The sequence below is a fragment of the Megascapheus bottae genome, chromosome 37 (assembly GCF_031878675.1).
Source record: "Megascapheus bottae isolate mThoBot1 chromosome 37, mThoBot2.hap1, whole genome shotgun sequence".
Taxonomy (NCBI): Eukaryota; Metazoa; Chordata; class Mammalia; order Rodentia; family Geomyidae; genus Megascapheus; species Megascapheus bottae.
In genome coordinates, this window is record NC_143545.1 from 360,174 (window position 1) to 381,886 (window position 21,713).

The window sequence follows — 21,713 nt, forward strand, 5'->3', positions numbered from 1 at the left end:
GCATGGTGCCCACCCTGCCGGGGTGGGAGGCACTCAGATGGACAGGCCCGGATGGCTTCACAGAAGAGAAGTCTGCAAGAGCGGGCAGGTCTGGAAAAGCGGGGCCCTGGCCAGCAACACAAATCCTCTCTCTGCCCCACCCCAAGCCAGGATGCTCACTTTCATCACTGAGGTCCAGGGTTTCCAATCGGGGCTTCTGGGCTTCCACACCTAAGACAGGAAGTAAAAACAGCACCGCTTCCAGCCTTTTTGTTTTATTGTCGGTGCTTCTTGCTAGAAAATGCTTTTTTTTTTTTTTTGTCCAGTCCTGTCGCTTGAACCCAGGCAGGGCCTGGACACTGTCCCTGAGCTGCTTTTGCTCAAGGCAAGCACTCTACCACTAGGCCACATTTCCAGCCCTACATTTCCATTTTTTCCAGTAGCTCTGGGAAGTAGAACCCAGGGCACACTAGATAGATCCTAAGACTTCTGACTTAAAACAAAGACGGTGGCCAGGAGCCAATGGCAGCAATGCAAGCCTGTAATCCTAGCTGCTGAGGAGGCTGAAATCTGAGGCTCGCAGTTCAAAGTCTGAGATTTATTTCCAGTTAATCACTCAAACACCCTGTGGACCTGTGGCTCAAAGTGGTAGAGTGCTAACCTTGCGCAAAAAATGTCAGGGACAGCACCCAAGCCCCCAGTCAAAGCCCACAAATGACAAAAACAAAACAAGCACTCTACCTAGTGGTCGAGTGCTTGCCTAGCATGCACAAAGACACCGGCTTGATTTCTCAGCATCACATACACAGAAAAAGCCAGAAGTGGTGCTGTAATGCAAGTAGTGGGGTTCTAGCCTTGAAAAACCCCAAGGACAGTGCTCAGGCCCTGAGCTCAAACCCAAGACTGGCAAAAACAAAAAGACTGATCCAATCACAAATGTTTGTCTACACATCTTCAGCAAGGGACAGTGTGCTGGACAGCACTAAGAGTGGACACGGCCCCCGTCCAGTGGTGGGCAGGAGTGATGGTTACCACTAGGGAATGACAGCGCAACAGGCAGTGTGAGCTGAAGGGGAAAACATTTCACCAGTCAACACCGCTGCCCCTACGTGTGGGTAAAGACAAAAAAGACAAGAAAATCTACAATAAACTACTCAGAAAAGGCTGGAAGTGGCACTGTGGCTCAAATGGTAGAGACTAATGGCCGAGCAGAAAGAGGCTCAGGGACAATGCCCAGACCCTGAATTCAAGCCTGAGGACCAACAACAGTCCTAAGTGACATAAGTTCAAACAAGGTGGACATTAGTGACAACCATTCTAAAAAGATGCATGTGTGACTAGAGGTGCTCAAGAAGGCCTGAACTCCCACCAAGAGTTGTGGGGCTGGGAGTTTGGCCTAGTGGTTAAAGTGCTTGCCTAGCATGCACAAAGTCCCGGGTTCGATTCCTCGGTACCACATACATAGAAAAAAGCCGGAAGTGGTGCTGAGGCTCAAGTGGTAGAGCTCTAGCCTTGAGAAAGTCCAAGGACAGTGCTCAGGTCCTGAGCTCAAGCCCAGGACTGGCAAAAAAAAAAAAAAAAAGAGAAGAGTTGTGGAAAGGTCATCGAGTTTGAGTCTGGAGTATGTGTAAGGCCGAGTCTCCAAACTGTAGTAGTGGAAGATGATGCTTAAGGAGGGAGGCCGAGGGAGAAGGAAGATGATAATAAGTGTGAGCCCTCCCCGTCAGGATTCTGGGACTCCAGTCCTTTCTTCTCTCCGTCAGCTCAAGTGGACAGGTCCCCTAGGTAGGTGGCTAGGCAGGTGGTCCTAGCACGATGGGACTGCCACACAACAGGCTCAAAGCAACAGGGCCAAATACTTATGGACTGAATTCAAAAGCAAAAGCACCTTCCTCTTTCAGTTTGATTATGTCAGATCAGAGACAGAATACTAACTGATAACACAAATAGTATTAAAGCAAGGTGTTGGTACCTCAAATCTGTAATCCTAGCTAGTTACTGAGGAGGCTGAGATCTAAGGAGTGCATTTCAAAGCAAAGTCAGATCAGGCAGGAAAGCCCAGGACATTCTAATTTCCAATAAACTTTACCCCCCCCCAAAAAAAAAAGAAAATGGAACTGTGGTTCCCTTGGTGGCGTGCTAGCCTCAAATGAAAAAGCTTAGGGACAGACAGACAGTATATTCAAGCCCCAGGACCAGCACCAAGAGAGAGAGAGAAAAAAATTAATCTGGGCACCGGTGGCTCAAGCCTGTAATCCTAGCTTCTTAGGAAGCTAAGATCTGAGGACCTCAGTTTGAAGCTAGCCTATGCAGGTAGACTGTGAGATTCTCATTTCCGATTAGCCAGCAAAAAGATGGCAAAGTAGAGGAACAGTTCAAATAGTTCAGTGACACCCTTGAACAAAAAAGGCAAGTAAGAATGCAGGGCCCCAAGCTGAAACCCCACGACTGGCACACAAAAAAAGAAAAAAGTTACTAGACTGCACATGCTGCACGTTACCTAGACTGCCCAAAAGGTCCCAAGATGAAGAACTTGGCAGTATTTATCCAACCTTATCCTGGGGGAGAGGGATGTTTTGTGTTGTGGGGAGGAAAACTATTTCATCAGCCCTGGGAGAAATTATTCCCTCAAAACTAGCCATCTTTGTTCACCAGCAATACTACTGACAAAGGCCTACTATCAAAAATATACAAGGAATAAACTCCACCCAGAGCTAATAAACAAATCACTAAGTGGGCAAAGGAGCTTAGAAGAGACTTCTAGAACAGGTAAGAATGGCAAAGAAACACATGAGGAAATGCTCATCAGCTCTGGCCATAAAGAAAATAGAAACAGCTCTGAGATTCCAACTCTTCCCAGTTATATGGTCAACATTGTGGTTTTGAACACAATGTTAGTGGGATATGGGGGAAAAGGAACCCTATTGCACTATTGGTTCTGGACAGCAGTCTGAAGGTTCCTCAAAAACTAAACATACCAAAACAAAAAAGCAAACAAACAAAAAACCACAGCGGGCCTGGTGGTTCATGCCTCTAATCCTAGCTACTCAGGGGGCTGAGATCTGAGGATCTGGAAACAACATTTGTTTTCCTTTATGGCAGTTTTGATTTTCTTATCATCTTGTTAGTTTATTTGCCTTTGTCACAAATGGAGGGAGAGAGGGAGAACAAATGCAGCGGTGGTAACTCACTAGACACCATTGAAAATGAACTATATAACTTGTGGGTGGATGTGGTAGAGATTGAAGGGTGACACAGTCCACGTTAACTCTGTACCTTCCCTTATAATAACGCTTTCAAAAAACTAAAAACTTGGGGCCAGGGAGTTTGGCCTAGTGGCAGAGTGTTTGCCTAGCATGCATGAAGACTGGGGTTCGATTCCTCAGTACCACATACACGGAAAAAAAGCCGGAAATGGTGCTGGAGTTCAAAAACACTAAAAATTGCTGGGCATGGAAATCCCAGCTACTCAGGAGGCTGAGATCTGAGGATCACGGTTCAAAGCCAACCCAGGCACTAAAAAGTTCAGGAGACTCTCATCTCCAATTAACCACCAGAAAACTGGAAGTGGTCCTGTGGCTCAAGGGATAGGTAGTAGCCTTGAGCTGAAGAGCTCAGGGATAATGCCCAGGCCCAGAGTTCAAGTCCATGACTGACCAAAAAAACAAAAACTAAAAACTAAAATTAAAAAACTACTATGCTCTGATGTTTGATTCTGGTTAATAAGTGGGTCTGCCATTAATTAGGCTTGTGTTAAATGGTAGAATATGAACATTAAATTCACTAAATGTGTCCTACATGTTTTAAATACATTAAATTATCTTGCCCCACTCAAAAAAAAAAACAACTGGAGTTTTTGTGCGAGTGTGGTGGTGGTACTGGAATGCTGAAGTCAGGGCGCTGTGCTCAGGCTCTAACTCTTGAACCTCATTCCTACCCCTTTCTGTTTTAGTTAATTTGAGGTCTGATAGTCTAGGCCTGGACCAGCTTCACAGTGCAGTCTTCTCACCTCTGCCTTCTTGTCACTGAGATCACAGGTGCTTATGTCTGTGATGGTAGGTCACTACCATATTTGGTACACAATTTTTAACTTATAAAGCTCAGGATCTAACTTAGCAATCCAAAAGTAACCATAATAGAACAAGACACCGGGTACGGTGGCTCACACCGGTCATCCTAGCTACTCAGGAGGCTGAGATCTGAGGGTCAAAGTTCAAAGCCAGCCAGGGCACAAAAGAACCCGAGACTCTTTATCTCCAATTAACCTCTAGTAATGGGGAAGTGGGGCTTGGCTCAAGGGTAGGGTGGTAGCCTTGAGCTGAAGAGCTCAGGGACAGCACCCAGGCCCAGTTCAAGCCCCATGACCCACAAAAAGGAAAAAAGAAAAAGAAAAAAGAAATTTCAACCATGTGAATTATAACTGGAGTGACCACTTTTGAAACAAATGGTAACAGATGATTTTGCTGGGGAAAGGCTGCAGAAGGCAAAGTACAAAGGACATAGTAGGTTTTGCACAACAAAAGGCCACGTGCCATCCAACCACCATTTGCTGAGCATTCAGTGGAGATGCAAATCTTTTCCTGACTACAGTGCCCCCGTGCACAACGACCTTTACCAGACAGTACATTTCCCCTCCTTTGGTGGTACTGGGGATTGAATTTAAGGGCTCGTGCTGGTAAGGTAAACTCTCTTCTACTTGAGTCATGCCTCAAACACATTTTTGCTCTGGTTACTTTCAAGATAGGGTCTAGGCAGTCTATGTCACAATCCTCTTACTTGGGCTTCATATCACCAGCCATGACAGGCATGTGCCACCAGGCCTCTGCAGGGTTGAGATGGAATCTTACCAACTTTTAAATGCAAGATCCCCTAATCTCCACCTTCCAAATACCTACGAATACTGGCCTGAACCCGTAGTGAAGTATAGTGCTTACCTCTGATTTGGGGTGGGTGGGTGGAAATCAAGATGCACTGAAATTAGAATAAATAGAAATCGAGTAGTCTGCTCTTCCTGCCCCACCTCAAAGCCACACATACTGTCTTTGTTCTGGACATATGAATGGATGGCTTTCTGAGCCTTCAGCTGTAACACTGAGCAAATCACTCGGTTTCTTCTGTCTCACCTCTGGCCTTCTTATAGCTGGGATTATGCCAGCCTGTCTCCTGCCTTTCTTTCTCCCAAATGCAAAAAGGCCAACTAAAATCATTAAGTTGTATTTACAGAATGCATCATATTTCTTTCTTTCACAACTATGGCTACTGAAACATTTTTATTCCTTGTTATCTCCACTTTCTTTCAGACTCCTTGGGAAACTCATTACCTATTTTCCATAAAAATGGCTAAAAACAACAAAAGGGCTGTTTCTTCTACAAACAGCTTTTTATTTATTCCCAGTACCTCCACTGTTGAAACAAAACAAAGTCCTAATTTAAAAGGCTGTGAAGGCTGCTGCCCTCCACTCTTCTAACAAGAACCTGATTAATGTCTCTCTTTAAGGACATTGCTTCCTGCTAGACTATATCCCAAGAACAAGTGTCGGTGTCACATCAAGTGTTCATGGTCTCAGAGGATGAGAGACAGCAAATACATCTCTGAGAACTTACCGAGACAATATGAAGCGAAATCAACACTAGCTACTACAGTACTAGCTTAGTTCTGGGCCCCCATTCTCACAACCATAACCATTAACAATGCACCCCTCTCTACAAGTCAGAAGTGATGCTTGAAGGGGGCCAGGAGTTTGGCCTAGTGGTTAAAGTGCTTGCCTAGCATGCATGAAGACCTGGGTTCGATTCCTCGATACTATATACATAGAAAAAAGCTGGAAGTGGTGCTGAGGCTCAAGTGGTAGAGCTCTAGCCTTGAGAAAGTCCAAGGACAGTGCTCAGGCCCTGAGCTCAAGCCCAGGACTGGCAAAAAAAAAGAAGTGATGTTTGAAATAAACTGCAATCCTGGATTTTTCTGCAAGCAAGGACTGACATCCACTATTAGATACTATATGCTACCAAAATGTAAACCATTTTGGAAACTAGCATCGATTCCTTCCAACTTCTGGCTGACATGTTTTCCATAGTTTCACACTTCAGAGGGCAAGATAAAGTGTGTGTGTGTGTGTGCCGCAGAGCCACACATATTCTGGTACTGGAGGGTTTAAACTAAGGGCCTCTTGCCCTTGCTTGGTTTTTTCTCCCAAAGCTGGCACTCTACCACTTCAGCCACATTACTCAAATGGCAGATTTGTAATTCGGCATTCTGGTCTATTTTCTTATTACTACTTGGCCCTAGATCTTTCAGCACTGATTTCCTGAAGTTGCTCAAGTAAAGTTTCATCAGTAAATGTAATGAATGGGTGCTAGATACCCACTTTTCAAGTGCACAGTGAGTCTGATAATCAGTCTCAGGTGGAAACTCCTGAGATAAGGAATCAATCACTAGAGCTCAGACTCTTTCAGTTTATTTCTTTACTCATTAAGGGGGCTTACCATCCTGGTTTATTAGTTTAACTAGCATCAATAAGTACATCACTCAAATCCAGCTCTCCTGAGATCTCACTATGGTTCTGATTTTTAACTGGTCTTCTCATAATAAAGTTTATTTCCCACTATCACTGATATCAGACATGTTATCATCTGACTTTCAGAAAACTGCTGTAATCTTTGAAATGAGCCAAAGTGCCACTTCTGAACAAAAAGGCAAGAGGAGGAAGACAGAGCAGAGCCAACAGCTGAGCCACAGAGACATAAGACATGGGGTAAAAAACAACAGCTATGAGAAAGGGTATCAATGTTTGTGAAGTAATGCACCTTCTCTCTGGTGAATATAATGTAACCCTTCTATTCACTACAATAAAAAATATGGAAAAAAAATAAAAATAAAAAACAACAACAGCAGCTATCACACCTCTGCCTCCAGCCCCATCTTCCCTGTCTCACTCAGGTATACCTTTACCTCCACTGTTGAATAGAAGAAGCAGCTCAGGTCCAAAGCACTGCTACATCCTTAACGGGGCTACTCACTCTGAGTTTCCCCACACCCCACCTCACGACAAATCCACACCACCATTTTCTCCCGGCTAGCGTTTAAATGTGTCAGAAAACTACTCCCTACATCCCCGTTTCATGGGTGTCTGAGGCACTGGATGAGATGGAGAGGGTGGGGCCCAAGCTGACTGTGCTTTCACAGGAACAGAGACCGGAACAGACCAGCTTGCGAGCGTCGGTCCAGTCACAACAACCACAGTGAACACGGGAGGCCCAGGACAGCCACCACACCCAGAAGCCAAAGGCCTCCTAGTCCATGTAAATTAACTAGAATTTGAGGTATTTTATTAAAGCTACAGAAAATACTTACATACTACTTCATCCTACCTATACACACCAGAGACCATTAAACGGGTGGGGAATGACTGGCCCAAGGGCCAGATAAGGCTGGAGAGGAGATCAACTAGTCCACGATGGGACCGCTACATATGCTTCTGGTATGGTTTTCTTCTGCTCTCCTGGGCAGTCTGCCAATAGTTTTGATAATTTCATATGTTATAAATATCCAATGGTTCTTGGCAGAAAAAAAGTTCCCCGCTCCTTCTTTTAAGATCACCACCACTCCCTTCCTATCATTTTCTATTTCCACCTAACTACCTTTTGTTTAAACTGGGATGGTATTGTGCCCTCATAAAGGTAAATGAATTTGTTTCTGCTATAGAATTTAAAAAAAAAAAAAAAAAAAAAAAAAAAAAGGATCACCACCACTTGAAATAAAATTCCACCTTGTGGAAGCTCGGAAGGTCCTAATGATTTGGTATCCACAAATTTCTGGCTTCAATTCTTGCTGCTTCCCTTGAGTTACATCTGGATTCCCTCTCAGTCCATTCACTTGCTGCACCCAAAATTATCCCAGGCCTTCAAAACCTGTGCTCTCAACCTAGTACCCTCCAGCATTTTGGAGGTATCTGCATTATCTACACTTTTTCCTTAAAAACTTTTACACCACCAACCCAGCAGCTGTCACCTGACATCCTAGCTACTCAGGAGGCTGAGATCTGAGGAAGATGGTTCAAAGCCGGCCCATGCACTAAATAAAGACACTGAGACTCTTATCTTCAATTAACCACTAGAAAACAGGAAGTGGTGCTGTGGCTCAAGAGGTAGGGCAGCAGGCTTGAGCCGAAGGGCTCGGGGACAGCGCCCAGGCCCAGAACTCAAGCTCCATGGCCCACCAAAAACAAAACAAAACAAAAACCACTTTTCAACCAAGGAAAGGAAAGGACTCTGGTTCACTGCTGTGCGTGCGGAGTACATTCCAATGCAAATGTAAAAGTACCTGAAGCAATTTTTTCTGAAATGACATTTTAATCTGAGATCTACAGTCAGCCACGCAAGGATCAGAACTATCAACGTTTAACTTTTTCTTCCTTTTCTTGTTACCTCTTTGCTATGTAAATCTCCCTCTTATTTCTTCACATTGGACCAGGTACCAGATTAGCAGGGAAGCCGGAAGCCCTAGAGTGTCCCGAGACAAGGACAGAGTATGAATTGGACAGAGTAAGGGCAGACCTAGACTCAAGTCAAATTTCAGTTCTATCACTTATGAATTGTACAACCTAGAGAGTCATGATTTGTCTGAATTAACTCACTTTCAATCTTCTTTAATTTTATTTTATTGTCGGGGTAATGTATAGAGGGGCTACAGCTGCACTGGTCACCTTTCGAACCTTGATACCCGTCTCATGTTTTTGTCCCCCTTTCCCTCCCCCAACCGCACTTCATTCTTTCCCTTAGTTCTGTGTCATCCAAGCACCAGTGGCTCACTCCTATAATCCTAGCTCTTCAGAGATCTGAGGATCACAGTTGGAAGCCAGCCCACGGAGGAAGTCTGTGAGACTCCTATCTCCAATTGACCAAAAATGCCAAAAGTGGAGCTATGGCAAGGAAGAAAGAAGAAGGAAGAAGGAAGAAGAAAGAAGAAGAAAGAAGAAGAAAGAAGAAGAAAGAAGAAGAAAGAAGGAGGAGGAGGAGGAGAAAGAGAAGAAGAAGAAGAAGAAGAAGAAGAAGAAAGGGAAAGAAGGAAGGAAGAAGAAAGAAGGAGGAGGAGGGAGGGAGGAAGGAAAGAAGGAAGGACGGAAAAAGAAGGGACAGTACCTAGGCCCTGAGTTTAAGCCATGACCGATGCCAAAAAAAGAAAAAAAAAAGTCTGTGCCATAAGGCTGAGCACCAGTGGCTCAAGCCTGTCACCCCAACTAGTCAGGAGGCCGAGATTTGGGGTCACGGTTCAAAGCCAGCATAGGCAAGAAAGTCCATGAGACTCCTCTCCAAGTGTGGGCTCAAAGTTGTAGAGTACTCGTCTTGAGCACAGAAGCTCAGGGACAGTGTCAAGGCCCTTAGTTCAAGCCCCAGAACTGGCAGGCACACACATCCAGCTGTGTCATAAAACCAGGGCCGGGCGTCAGGGCTCACACCTGCCATCCTAGCTACCTACTCGGGGAGCTGACCTCTGAGGATCGTGGTTCAAAGCCAGGGCAGGGCACCAAAGAATGTGAGACTCTTATCTCCAATGAATCACTAGAAAATGGGAAGTAGGGCTGTGGCCCAAGACCCAAGCCCAGAGTTCATGACCCACCAAAAAAAAAAAAAAAAAAAAAGCAAAAGAGTTTATATGTTTCAATTAACGGGACAAAAAGAATAAGTAACTGGAGCTGGCCACAGTGGTTCACACCGGTGATCCTAGAGCTGAGGATCTAGGTTTAGATCTGAGGATCCTGGTTTAGAGCCAGCCCTGGCACTAAAGACTGTGAGACTCTTAGCTCCAATTAATCACCAGAAAACTGGAAGTGGGGCTATGGCTCGAAAGAGGTAAGGCAAGTAGCCTTGGGCTGAAGAGCTCAGAGGAGAGACAGCGCCCAGGCCCAGAGTTCAAGACCCATGTCCCACAAAAAAATAAATAAGTAATGGGAGGGTGGGGTTGGTTTTTTAGCTTGGTGGAAAAAGCACTTGCCTCGACAGTATAAGGCCATGGGTTCAGTCCTCTGCTGACAGGCGGTGGGGGGGGGGGAGAATCCATAATTAGTTGTACTATAAAGGTAAGCATTTTCTGACATCAAGTGCGAACTATTTTGGTGCCCACCATGGAACCTGATTTAAAATATTTTTTAAACCTTATTATTTCTATTGATTGCTAATATAACATCAAAAGAAAGGACATCTTGGTAAGTTACATACATCTCAGAAGATGGAATGCAAAGGAAGAATAAAAATCTGCTTCCAGATTGCACTGACCAGACACAAGAGAAAACTGGTAGGGAAAAATAGATCTGACTGCACGCTATCAAGAGTGTGTGTGTTCCAGTCCCCAGCGTGATTAGAGGCCCAGTGAGCTGCGGTTCTAAAATGAAGGCTGGAGCTGCAAGGAGTAGATGAAAGGCGGAGTCCAGCAACTCTCAGCAGTTGGCTGGAGACTAAGCTGGGTTGTCCCGTGGCGCTCCAACAAAGAGACAGCCCCCTCCCAACACCGCGCCAAACAATTTGATAAATGATTGCTCTGTCAAGGGACCCGGAGATGAGACGTCTGGGAGCAGAAGGGGAATGTATCTAATTTAGGAGGCCTGAGGGGGAAGGCACAGCCACAGACAGGAGCACAGACGGAAGCACAGACAGGAGCACAGACAGGAGCACAGACAGGAGCACAGACAGGAGCACAGACAGGAGCACAGACAGGAGCACAGACAGGAGCACAGACAGGAGCACAGACGACAGGAGCACAGACAGGAGCACAGACAGGAGCACAGACGACAGGAGCACAGACGACAGGAGCACAGACGACAGGAGCACAGACAGGAGCACAGACAGGAGCACCATCTCCTCCTCGCACAAACATCTGACCAGAAAACTTTAGGAGTAAACCCTCCAAAGGGGAACATTTCCATCTTCCCAGACCCCCGCTCCCTAGCCTCAAGTCCAAGCTTAAGAAAATACTGCTCATGTTAGTTCATCTGGAGATGACATGAATCAAAAGTACAGGAGCCCAAAGCTGACCCCCAATTTAAGAAAACATCCAATTGACACTGAGAAGGGGGGTGGGGAGAAGGGAGAAGGGAGAGGAGAGGGAGGGAAAAGGGAGAAAAGAGGGGAGGGGAGGGAAGAGGAGGGGGGAGAGGGGAGAAGATTGAGAGGGGAATGTGGGAGAAGGGAGGGGGAGAGGGCAGAGGAGAAAGACAGAATTAGGTTAGATCACATCGGAGGCCATTGTTTCCTTTCTTCTCCACTGGTTGCAGTGTGTGCACCCGTTATTTACACAACTCTCTTAACAGAGGATGGGCATGGGCTCCACAGGACCTCTCGGCTTGGGAAATTCACTGATGACAAACTCAGTCAACACGCAAGATGGATTCGTAAGGCAGCACCTACGACACCTCTAATTGAGAAAAAGTTATCAAAACTGATCGTGGGACAAATAAATACCAGCCTTGAAACAGCTACCCAAAGGACAGTGAACTAATTCAATACTCGTGCAATCAGCATGTGACAAAAGACTAATAAGAGAATGCACTAAACTACACAAGCAGGTGGGTGCTCGGGACTCATGCCTGCAATCTAGCTAGATCTGAGGATAGCAGCTGGAAGTCCGCTCAGACAGCAGAGTCTGTGAAACTCATCTCTACTCAACTACCAAAAAAGCTAGAAGTGGTGCTGAGGCTCAAGTGGTAGAGCTCTAGCACTGAGAAAGCCCAAAGACAGTGCTCAGGCCCCGAGTTCAAGGCCTAGGACCGGAAAAGAAAAAAAGCTAGAAGCGGGGCTATGCGTTAAGGGATAAAGTGCTAGCCCAGTAAAAGACCTAATGGATCTATTACAGGAATAGCGTATCTATGGCCTTTTTTTTTTTTTTAGAATTTTAATGGATTAAACGAAAAATGATAACTCTGTGAAGGACTTCACTTGTTAATTCCCCAGACAGCCTCCTCAGCTTGAACTCAGAGTCGGAGTTCTTGGGCTTTCTCAAGTCTAGAGATCTACCACTTTAGCCACAGCACCACTGCCAGCCCTTTCTCTGTATGCGGTACTGAGGAATCGAACCCGGATCTTCGTGCATGCTAGGCAAGCACTCTACCACGAGGCCACACTCCTGGCCCCAGATACACAGCACTTACAGAGGTGCTAGGCTTGCTAAACTGAAAAGAGACATCACTCTGCGGAGCCACCAAGCATGCTTCCGCAGGCAGGTGCAGTGGTACAAACCTGGATTCCCAGCCACAGGAAAGAGTAGGACAGGAAATCACCATTTCAAGACCCACCCACAGTGCATTGCCAGCCGCAGTCTCAACAAAATAAGCAGCCGGGTGCTAGCGGCCATGCCTATATTCTTGGTTACTCGGGAGGCTGAGGTCTGAGGACTGTGGTGTGAAGCCAGCCCAGGTAGCACAGTCTGTGAGATTCTTCAGTTAAATCACAGAAAAAGCTGGAAATGATGCAGTTTTTCAAGCACTAGAGCACTAGGCTTTGAGCAAAAGGAGCTCATGGACAGCACCTAGGCCCTGAGTTCAAGATCAGGAAAACTAACACACACAGGGTCTGGGCCAAGGCAGAGCTGGCATCCTGTCTGGCCGAGGAGGTGGCAAGAAGAAGCCCCTGAAGCAGCCCAAGAAGCAGGCCGAGGAAGACGAGGCCTTTAAGCAGAAACAGAAAGAGGAGCAGAAGAACTCGAGGAACTGAAAGGCACAGGCCGTGGGGAAGGAAGCCCACCACAGGGGGAATTAAGAAATCTGGCAAAAAGTGAGCTTTTCCTTGACCCCAAGATGATGGTGCCCTTCAATTCCATTCCATTAAACACCAGGATTTCCTGTGGTGACATCTCTGCCTCCTATAGGTACAACGAAGCTTTGTCTAGGACTCTGAACTATAAGAACAACCTTAAAAAACAAAATAAATAAACAAAGGTCCTACAGAGGCTCAGTCTCTAGTTTGTCAGCCATTCCTACCTCAGCTGTAAATCTAAAGTAAACCCAGCCCAGATTCCTGCCAGAGTCTGCTCTTTGTTCTACTCTGCATCATCTTGAAATTAAACCAACTCACTTAAAAACAAACAAAACCATGCTTCTCAATTATAAAATCATGCTTAATCCTTCCTTCCTTTCAAATCTTGCTTCTGTGGTCTGAGTTTCATTATACTAAGTGAATGTCGAGCCAGGCATCATGGCTCGTGCCTATAATCCTAGCTACTCAGGAGGCTGAGATCTTTGAATTGTAAATTAAAGACAGCCCCTGGCAGGAAAATTACGACTCTTACATTTAAATGAGCATCAAAGAAAACAAAACAAAACAGAGTGGAGCTGTTGCTCAAGTAGCAGAATGAGTGAAAAAGCACAAGAACAGCACTCAGGCCTCAAGTTCAAGCCCCAGCACTGCCACCAAAACAAAAAGTGAATTCCTGTTCATGAGCTGGCCTCCCTAAATCACAGAAATCTCAGAACTTGAAGAGATTTTATTGTTCAATTAATCCAAGTTTCATCAGACGCGTAAGAGACTGCAAAACTAGTAGCAAGCAGAAACGTAAGACGTGGTTTGCAGTTTTGACTTTTTTATGTTTTCAATTGGTTGTCCCATGTTTAAAGGGGGGAAAACTTCCCTTCTCTTAAGGAATCAGTAAGATCTAATTCTGATTCACGGTTCTTCACACCAAGATTCCATGGAGGCTAATGGGTGACTGGTCTCTTTCAAAATGGAAATGTATCCACCATCTCACCAACTATACATGGGGCCCACTCTGTGATTTTCACATGCACAAATGAATTATGTTTAATATGTTCTTTTACTCCTTTCTTCCCATGCTTCCTCCCAAAACATATGCTCTCTTTCACTTGTAACACTACGACTTAAGATAGGGCACTAAGCCAAGTACCAGTGGCTCACACCTGAAATACTAACTACTACGAAGGAGGCTGAGATTCCGGGATCCTGGTTCAAAACTAGTCCAGGCAAAACGACAGCAACAACAACAACAAAAAAAGCTCATGAGACTCTTATCTTCAATTAACAAGCAAGAAGATGGAAGTAAAAGTATGACTCAAGTTATAGAGTGCCAACCTTGGGGGAAAAAAAAAGCCAAGCAAGAGTGTGAGGCACAATACCGAAACAAAATAATTTAGGCACGGGATTTTAAATCCTAGCATTAAAATCTGAAGCAGTAGCCTATCTCGACAGCAAGCCAGTAAAAGAGGAAAGTGTACCAGTCACAGGTTGAGATAGGAGCACTGGAGTGGGTGAAGGAGCCCCACCACAGTGGAGGAGCAGGAGGTGGGATACACAGGCCAGATGAAGAGGGGCAGGGCGCTCAGGTGCAGAAAGGGGAGTCACTTCCAGAGACACCAATCTGCAGTGTTTCCTGGGAACTCTGGTAAGGAATGTGAGCACAGGCTGGGAGCCGATGGGCCGTGCGGTGATCTGAGGATCACAGATCAAAGTTTGGGGGTTGAAGGCTTCCAAAGTTATCAGAGCTACAGCATGTTTGTATATGAGAGAGAGGCGTGCACGGTGGAAAGGACAGATGCCTCCTCATGCACATTCCCTGACTCGGGGGCACTTGTCTAGAAAGGACGCAAGAGCTTCATAAAGCTAGGGGTGGAGCTGTGGCTCATGCAGCAGGGTAACAGCTTTGAGCAAACTGCCAAACAAGAGCATGAGACACTGAGAGTTCAAGCCCCAGTACTGAAAAATAAAGGAAGTGAGCAAGAAGCTGGGTTCATGGCCTGGGTTTGATTCCTCACTACCACTTACACAGAAAAGGCTGGAAGTGGTGCTGTGGCTCAAATGGGTAGAGCTCTAGACTTGAGAAAGCCCAAGGCAGTGCCCAGGCCCTGAGCTCAAGACCTACGACTGGCAAAAAGAAAAAGAAAATATAAGCACTCTCCCATTCAGGTAAGTTGTACCATAAGCCAGGCATTATGACAGACATCTATAGTCCCAGTTAGTTATTCAAGAGCCAGGGCCAAGGGGCTACTTGAACCCCAAGTTCAAGCTTACAGTCTGGATGACATGGAAAGACTCCACAGACACCAACACAATTAACTGACCATCACACTAGAATTTCTTATGCCCTAAATAAGAGACAATGTAATGAAGAGTACTTTTTAAAACTGTCAATAGGAAGTGGCCCTGTGGCTCAAAGCCTTGAGCTGAAGAGCTCAGGGACAACACCCAGGCCCAGAGTTCAAGTCCCACAACCAACAGGCAGGCAGACAGCTAGACAGACAGCTAGACAGACAGACACAGACACAGACACACACACAGACACACACACACACACACACGCACACGCACAGTCAATAGGCACCTTTCAGAATTAAACATCAGGGGTTGGGAATGTAGCACAGCAACAGAGTGTACGCTTAACAGGAGCCCTGGGTCCATTCCCAGCACTACCTCTCTGGAGGAAGGGGGTTTCACAAACTCAATCCCATTATTAAGACCCAGTGGGGACAGCGGCAGTGCGGCCTTTTGTAGAAGCAAGCACTTCTGGTTATAACAGACAGCAACACCGTAGTAGCCGGCACTGGTGGCTCACATCTAAAATCCACACCACCTGGAAGGCTGACTCTGGAGGATAGGGAGCCAGTCCCCAGCAGGCAGGCAAATACAGATGACTATTGCTAAATTAACCAGAAAAAAAGTGGGTACGGTTCAACTCACTGAGCACCAAACCAAAGCAATCAATCATCCATCGACAACCCCAAAATTCTAGCTACTTAGAAAGAGATGAGAGGGTCTAGGTTCAAAGCTACCTCCGAGAGAAGTCTAAAACTGGATCTCCAAAGAACTAGCGAATGCTGGGCGGCAGGCATCAGTGAAATGGGTCCCCCGGACATCTGAACCACCGCAATGGCACACACCTATGCACAGACACGGTTTTCAAATGTATGGGTCTCTATACCCACCGACTATCAGACTCAAAACAACAGTAAGCAATCATGAATTTCTTGTTTTTCGTTTTCTCAACTTATCCTGCCTCAGCCTTTGAGTACTGGAATTACAGGATTGGGCCATCACTGCCAGCTACAATCCTGTGAAGTTTTAAGTGAACTTCTTTTTCTTCAAGAGAAGGCTGTTTTACCTTTTGACATTTACTTAACAGGGGTCTGGAATTTACTAAACAAGTGGAGAGCCTAATGTAAGCCTGCGGATTTTCCAGTCTTGCCCTACACTTCGCATTTCAAATATGTGATCTAAGATGATAATTACTTGTAGGGAAACCTGCTTTCATATCCCACGTCCGTGACATCACATTCTTGCACTTGGGGGAGCTCCAGATGGGTCTTTCACACTAGATTGGACAGCAGGAACTGATGGACTCGTTCCAAAGTGCTAAGCCACCATCTGTGGCCTTCTGTTAATTCCCTCCATCTCATCTGTCCCATTCCCAATTCTTTTTATATACCCACTGCACAAGTAACCAAAATTTATCCTCCAGGTATCTCCTTCCTGTGAGGCAGAGATAAATATAACATTAAAATTATTCTCAACTAAAACAATGCTTGCACATTATACTTGAAATCCTAAAACATTACGAAAGTCATGCAAGGCTCTCTGGAGTACAATACACGGTCACTGGTCACTAATGACAAGAAACTTGTCATTCATCCATGAGAGAAGTCTTATTTTAGGCCACCTGTGTTCTCCTAGGCTTGGCTTCTCTCCTGGTTCTAATCCCAATCCAGCCCACTTTATGTTGTATGACTTGTGTATTAAACTGTATACTAAACCTAAATCATTTCTAACATCTTTTCCAACTCTTATGGTCTGCAGTTCTATAGAAAGATCAGAGAAGCCGGGTACAGTGGCTCACACTGTAATCCTAGCTACTCAGGAGGCTAAGATTGAGGATACTGGTTCAAAGCCAGCCTGGGTACAAAAGGATCTGAGACTCTCCAATTAATCTCCAATTAATCACTAGAAAACAGGAAGTGGGGGGCAGGGAGTTTGGCCTAGTGGTAGAGTGCTTGCCTAGCATGCACAAAGACCTGACCTGGGTTCGAACCTCGGTACTGAATACATAGAAAAATGTCAGAAGTGGTACTGTGACTCAAGTGGTAGAGCTCTGGTCTTGAGAAAGTCCAAAGGCAGTGCTCAGGGCCCAGAGCTCAAGCCCAGGACTAGCTAGAGGGGAAAAAAAAAAAAAAAAAAAAAAAAACGAAAGAAAGAAGAAAACAGGAAGTGGGGCGCTGTGGCTCAAGGGTAGGGAGCCTTGAGCTGAATGAAGAGCTCAGGGACAGCGCCCAGGCCAGAGTTCAAGCCCCATGTTCCTCCCCCCGCCCCCCCCCCCGCCAAAAAAAAAAGGTCAGAGAAAGTAAAGGTAAATAGGACTTCCAAAATGTATTAAAGTTACCTGCAGACAACAAAGTGAGAAGCCAGGGGTGGTGTCACAAATGTATGATCAACCCCAAATCTGGGGGTGGAGGGGTGGGAATTTTAGGTATACTCAATCAGAAAAATCTCAGTTTTTCTAAGACTGCCAATGCTACACAGTGAGATACTATTTCAAATAAAACCAACGAATACATACATACAAAATGCAGTCCTGGTGGTTTCTGCTTAGCTTCTGTTCTTGTTCTGCGTATGCATGTGCACACTCACGCACACAAACACACATGTGCACATCTACTTGGGCTTGAACTTGGGGCCTTTCACTCTCTGCATTCTATCACTTGAGCCTAACTTCCATTTCTGGCTTTTTACGGATTATTTGGAGATGAAAGACACACAGATTTGCCTGCCTTGGCTGGGTTCAAACCACAGTCCTCACATCTCGGCCTCCTGAGCAGCTAAGGTTAGAGGAAGGCATGAGTCACCAGTGCCCAGCTATGATCATTTCTTGCTTTGAGACAAGGTCTCATTACATAGTCTAGAACTAGGCTAACCTCTAACTCACAATCCTTCTGCCTCAGCTTCCCTAGTAACTGCTGGGACCACAGACGAATCCATTTACCCACAGTGGTCACAGCCCTGCCTTTAGGAAGTTCACCTGTTTGTTCATTCAGTCACTAAAGAGTTACTGCATCAACACACAGAGAATATGACAGGCCCTGTCAAGTGTGAAGAGGACTAGACCCAGCTGGGCGCCGAGGCTCACCCCTGTAATCCTGGCTGCTCAGGAGGCTGAGATCTGAGCACAAAAGAACCTGAGACTCTTGTCTCCAATTAACCTCCAGAAAACGGGAAGTGGGGCTTGGCTCAAGGGGAGGGTGGTAGCCTTGAGCTGTCAGGAACCTTCTTTTTTTTCTTTTGGCCAGTCATGGGGTCTTGAACTCAGGGCCTTGGGTTTTCTCAAGGCTAGCACTCTCCCCCTTGAGCCATAGTACTTCTGGCTTTTTCTGTGTATGTGGTACTGAGCAATCAAGCCCGGTCTTCATGCATGCTAGGCAAGTACTCTATCATTAGGCCACATTTCCAGCCCTAGATATGAGGAGGTTAGACTAGGCTTTCTCCAGCTCAGCACCACTGTCATTTGAGCCAGACAAGTTCTGTTCATGTAACAGACTTTCTTTCAAGCAAATCTACCATAGAACCAACAGTCAGGGAAAAGGTAGTTATTTTAAGGGACTGAGCAAGAGGACAAAACACAAATAAATAAATAAAAATGGTGAACAAGCCCACTTGAGAGTTTCTCGATTTTAAATGAGTTATTTGGAGGGGATTTTGAAGTGTAACATTAAAATGGGAAGTGATGATCATCACTGTGGCCTCATGACCCCCTCTTCTTTCACCTTTTTGGGGGAGGAACGCTACGGATGGAAGGAGGACAGAAAAGAGGCTCAGGGGCCTCAGTCACACCATGACCCCAGAAAACCTACCTAGGGAGTGAAGGCAGGAAGCCAAAGTCAACAGCTGTCCACGGTACTCCAAGATGAACAAGAAAGTGGCACCATGTAAACCTGCCACACGCCACGTGCCCTGCATCAAGGTCCTGTGAGGTCAGGAACTTTCAAGGAGAAAATAAAGACTGTCCTCCACATATTTTTGTATACTAACTTCAAGCCAGCATAAGCGTAGCACACAAGAGCATTGTTGTGAGGGCCCCACGGGCTCTGCGAAGATGAAAACACTGCTTTGGCTCTGTAAGTAACTAGTTTCACAGGAACCTCTTTACACTAATTCTGGGATTTAGCACCTTAACGCAGGCCGGAACTCTACCCCTCCTCCACCAACTCCAGACCAAGTCCCAGGACATCAGGAGAAGAACACAACAATGGAGTGAAGAGAAAACAAAGACAAGGGGGGGGGGGTTCGGGACTTAACCCCAGCTGAGAGAGAGAAGGGGCTTGTGGTTCAGAAGGCAAATGCTTGCCTAGTATTTGCAAGACCCTGGATTCAATACTTAGCATCATGAGAAGACAAGGCTTTTGGCTTTCAATCTGTAAGGACAAAAAAAAAAAAAAAAAAAAAAATAGCCCCATGGAAAAGACAAGACTAAGAGACAGGTGCTTCCAGTGAAGATTAAAAGCCACAGATAAGAGGATACCATTTCCTTGATGTTCTGTAATGTATTTCCTCAACAAGCTCAAACTCTTCACAGAAATACACTAGACTGCCTAAGTCACCATCACAAAACCATCTTCTCTACAAGACAAAATAAGAATTCATCTACCCACAAGCCACCCTGATGTCTTTGCCTGAGGACCAAATGAAATTCAAGAAATCACGAGAACGATGAGAATTCTTTACTTTGGAAACGGATGGAAAAATGAATGTATACGCATGGGTCCCAAATACTTAAAACACAATAAACACACACACCCCTCCAACTTGAGTCCTGAACTTTTGACCTGGTCACAGCTGAGCCCCCTCCCAGTCCACCCAGCCCAGTGCTCCCGAGTTCTGACAGGCAATGGCTGCCACAGCAGCACAAAGCAGTCGGCCTGCCCCGGGAGGCTTTTATAGAAAGACCCAGGCCGTTTCACATCTCCCTCTTAAACTCTCTTTTCTTTAATGATTCCTTAAGAAAGAAAAACTCCTAACATCTGTTTCCCAGGTTTCTGACCTATACCACTGCTGATGGCGCACAAACCTGGAAGCAACCTCAACTTCCTTCAGTTTCTCCAAACGTGGATATCACCGTTTGAATTAAGGGGCCTCGTGGTGTGCTGCTGGCACCAGAGGGCAGAGCTGGGGGCACAATCAGTCCCCTCACCCCTGAGGGAGTCCCACGTCTGCATCTGGCTGGCTTTCCGTCTTGCTTAATTTTGTGGAACACTATCAGGAAAGCCTAAAATACAACTTGGCAGCTCTCGGTACAAGCAGCCATCTGCCTTTTTGATCAGGTGAGGCTAGGGCTCATTCCTGGTGTGTTATGGGTCCAGAACGAGGCCTGGCAGAGCGCCAAAAACATGCATGTGTAGAGGTAACAGTGCAGTGTATAGCCGGGGGGGGCTGCCAACTGGGTTTACATCTAGTGGTGCGATGAACATGTTTTCCCCCTCTGAGAAACTCAGGGCTTCCTGTAGCACAGCTACCAATGCTGCAAGCCCTGTCCTTGGGCTCTGTTGTCTCTGTCATTAGCAGACAGTGTCCAGTGGCTCATGAGTGCAGGAATTTATGTTAGGCGAACCCTAAGTATATTCTGTAGACCCCGACTTCCACGATTGTAGAGGAGTGTGTTTGAGAATGCATAACGAACATCCACACTGCCAAGGAACTCTCTACCAAGTAAAACCTACAAATCCATCCTTGGTGTGTGTAAACTAGGGATTTTTCTTCTTTCTGTTGAATGTCCAAGTTACTTTAAAAGAAGCTTTAAAAGCTTGAAGATTAACCTTTTCCTCAATTAGACCTAAAGTTTTAAGCAACTGTGGAGAATGAACGTCTTGAAACTATTTTTATTCTTCACTCTTCTTTACCCCGTTGTATTTGAGATCCTTATACCTAGAACCTAGAATAAAACGTCTAGTTTGTGGCTGGCTTTTCCTTTGGTGCTGCAACCTTACGTTTGAAATTGGGACTTTTCCAGAGAGCTGTATCACCCTCACTCTATTTTTATTTTTCACTGGGTGCTGCTGTTTTTAGCTTTTTTGTTGTGTTGTCTTCATAGTAGCCTCTGACATTTCTGCTAAAAAAAACATGGGCTCACCTTTTCAGTAGTCCTGTTGACAGAGCAATGGTCTAGGAGAGGGCTCAGGACCTGGTGAGGTTCTTTCCTGTGTGGGTTTCTGAATGACCCATGCCTTCAGGCGCGGTCCTCATCTCAGTAAGCCTCCCTAGACTCATCCAGCGCTTACCTATTTACCACCTATCTCATTCTACTAAAAAGGTAGGACTTTTTGTGCTGTTTACAAGTTTCACCCCAGAACCTAGTGGGCCTACCTAACACACAAAGGTGCTTCATCCTTACTGAAAAGAACCATGAACTCAGCCAGGTGTTGGTGGCAAACACCTTATGATCCTAGCTACTCAAAAGCTAAAAGGTGAGGACAGTAGTTCCAAGCCAGCAAGAAGGTTCATGAGACTTTTTTTTTTGTTTAGTTTCGTGGGGCTTCTCAACTCAGGGCTTGGGTGCTGTCCTGAGTCCCCTGCCAGATAAAAACAAATATAAATAAAAATAATTAAAAAAACAAAAACAAAACTAAGAGACAGGGCTCAAGCTGAGTTCAAGCCCTAGCATATGCACCCATACCTACACACACACACACACACACACACACACAGAAGGGGGAAGGGGAGGGTGAGAAAGAGAGGGAGGGAAGGAAGGAAAGAGAGGA

The 21,713-nt window shown here is 45.7% G+C and overlaps 1 protein-coding gene and 1 pseudogene across 1 annotated transcript in view; one reads left to right on the top strand and one right to left on the bottom strand.

Annotated features, from left to right (window-relative positions):
- Cecr2 (CECR2 histone acetyl-lysine reader) overlaps positions 1-21,713 on the bottom strand; it is a 66,843-nt gene that overhangs the window by 42,156 nt on the left and 2,974 nt on the right. The window lies entirely within an intron of this gene.
- Positions 9,815-12,745, top strand: LOC150041929 (translation machinery-associated protein 7 pseudogene; annotated as a pseudogene).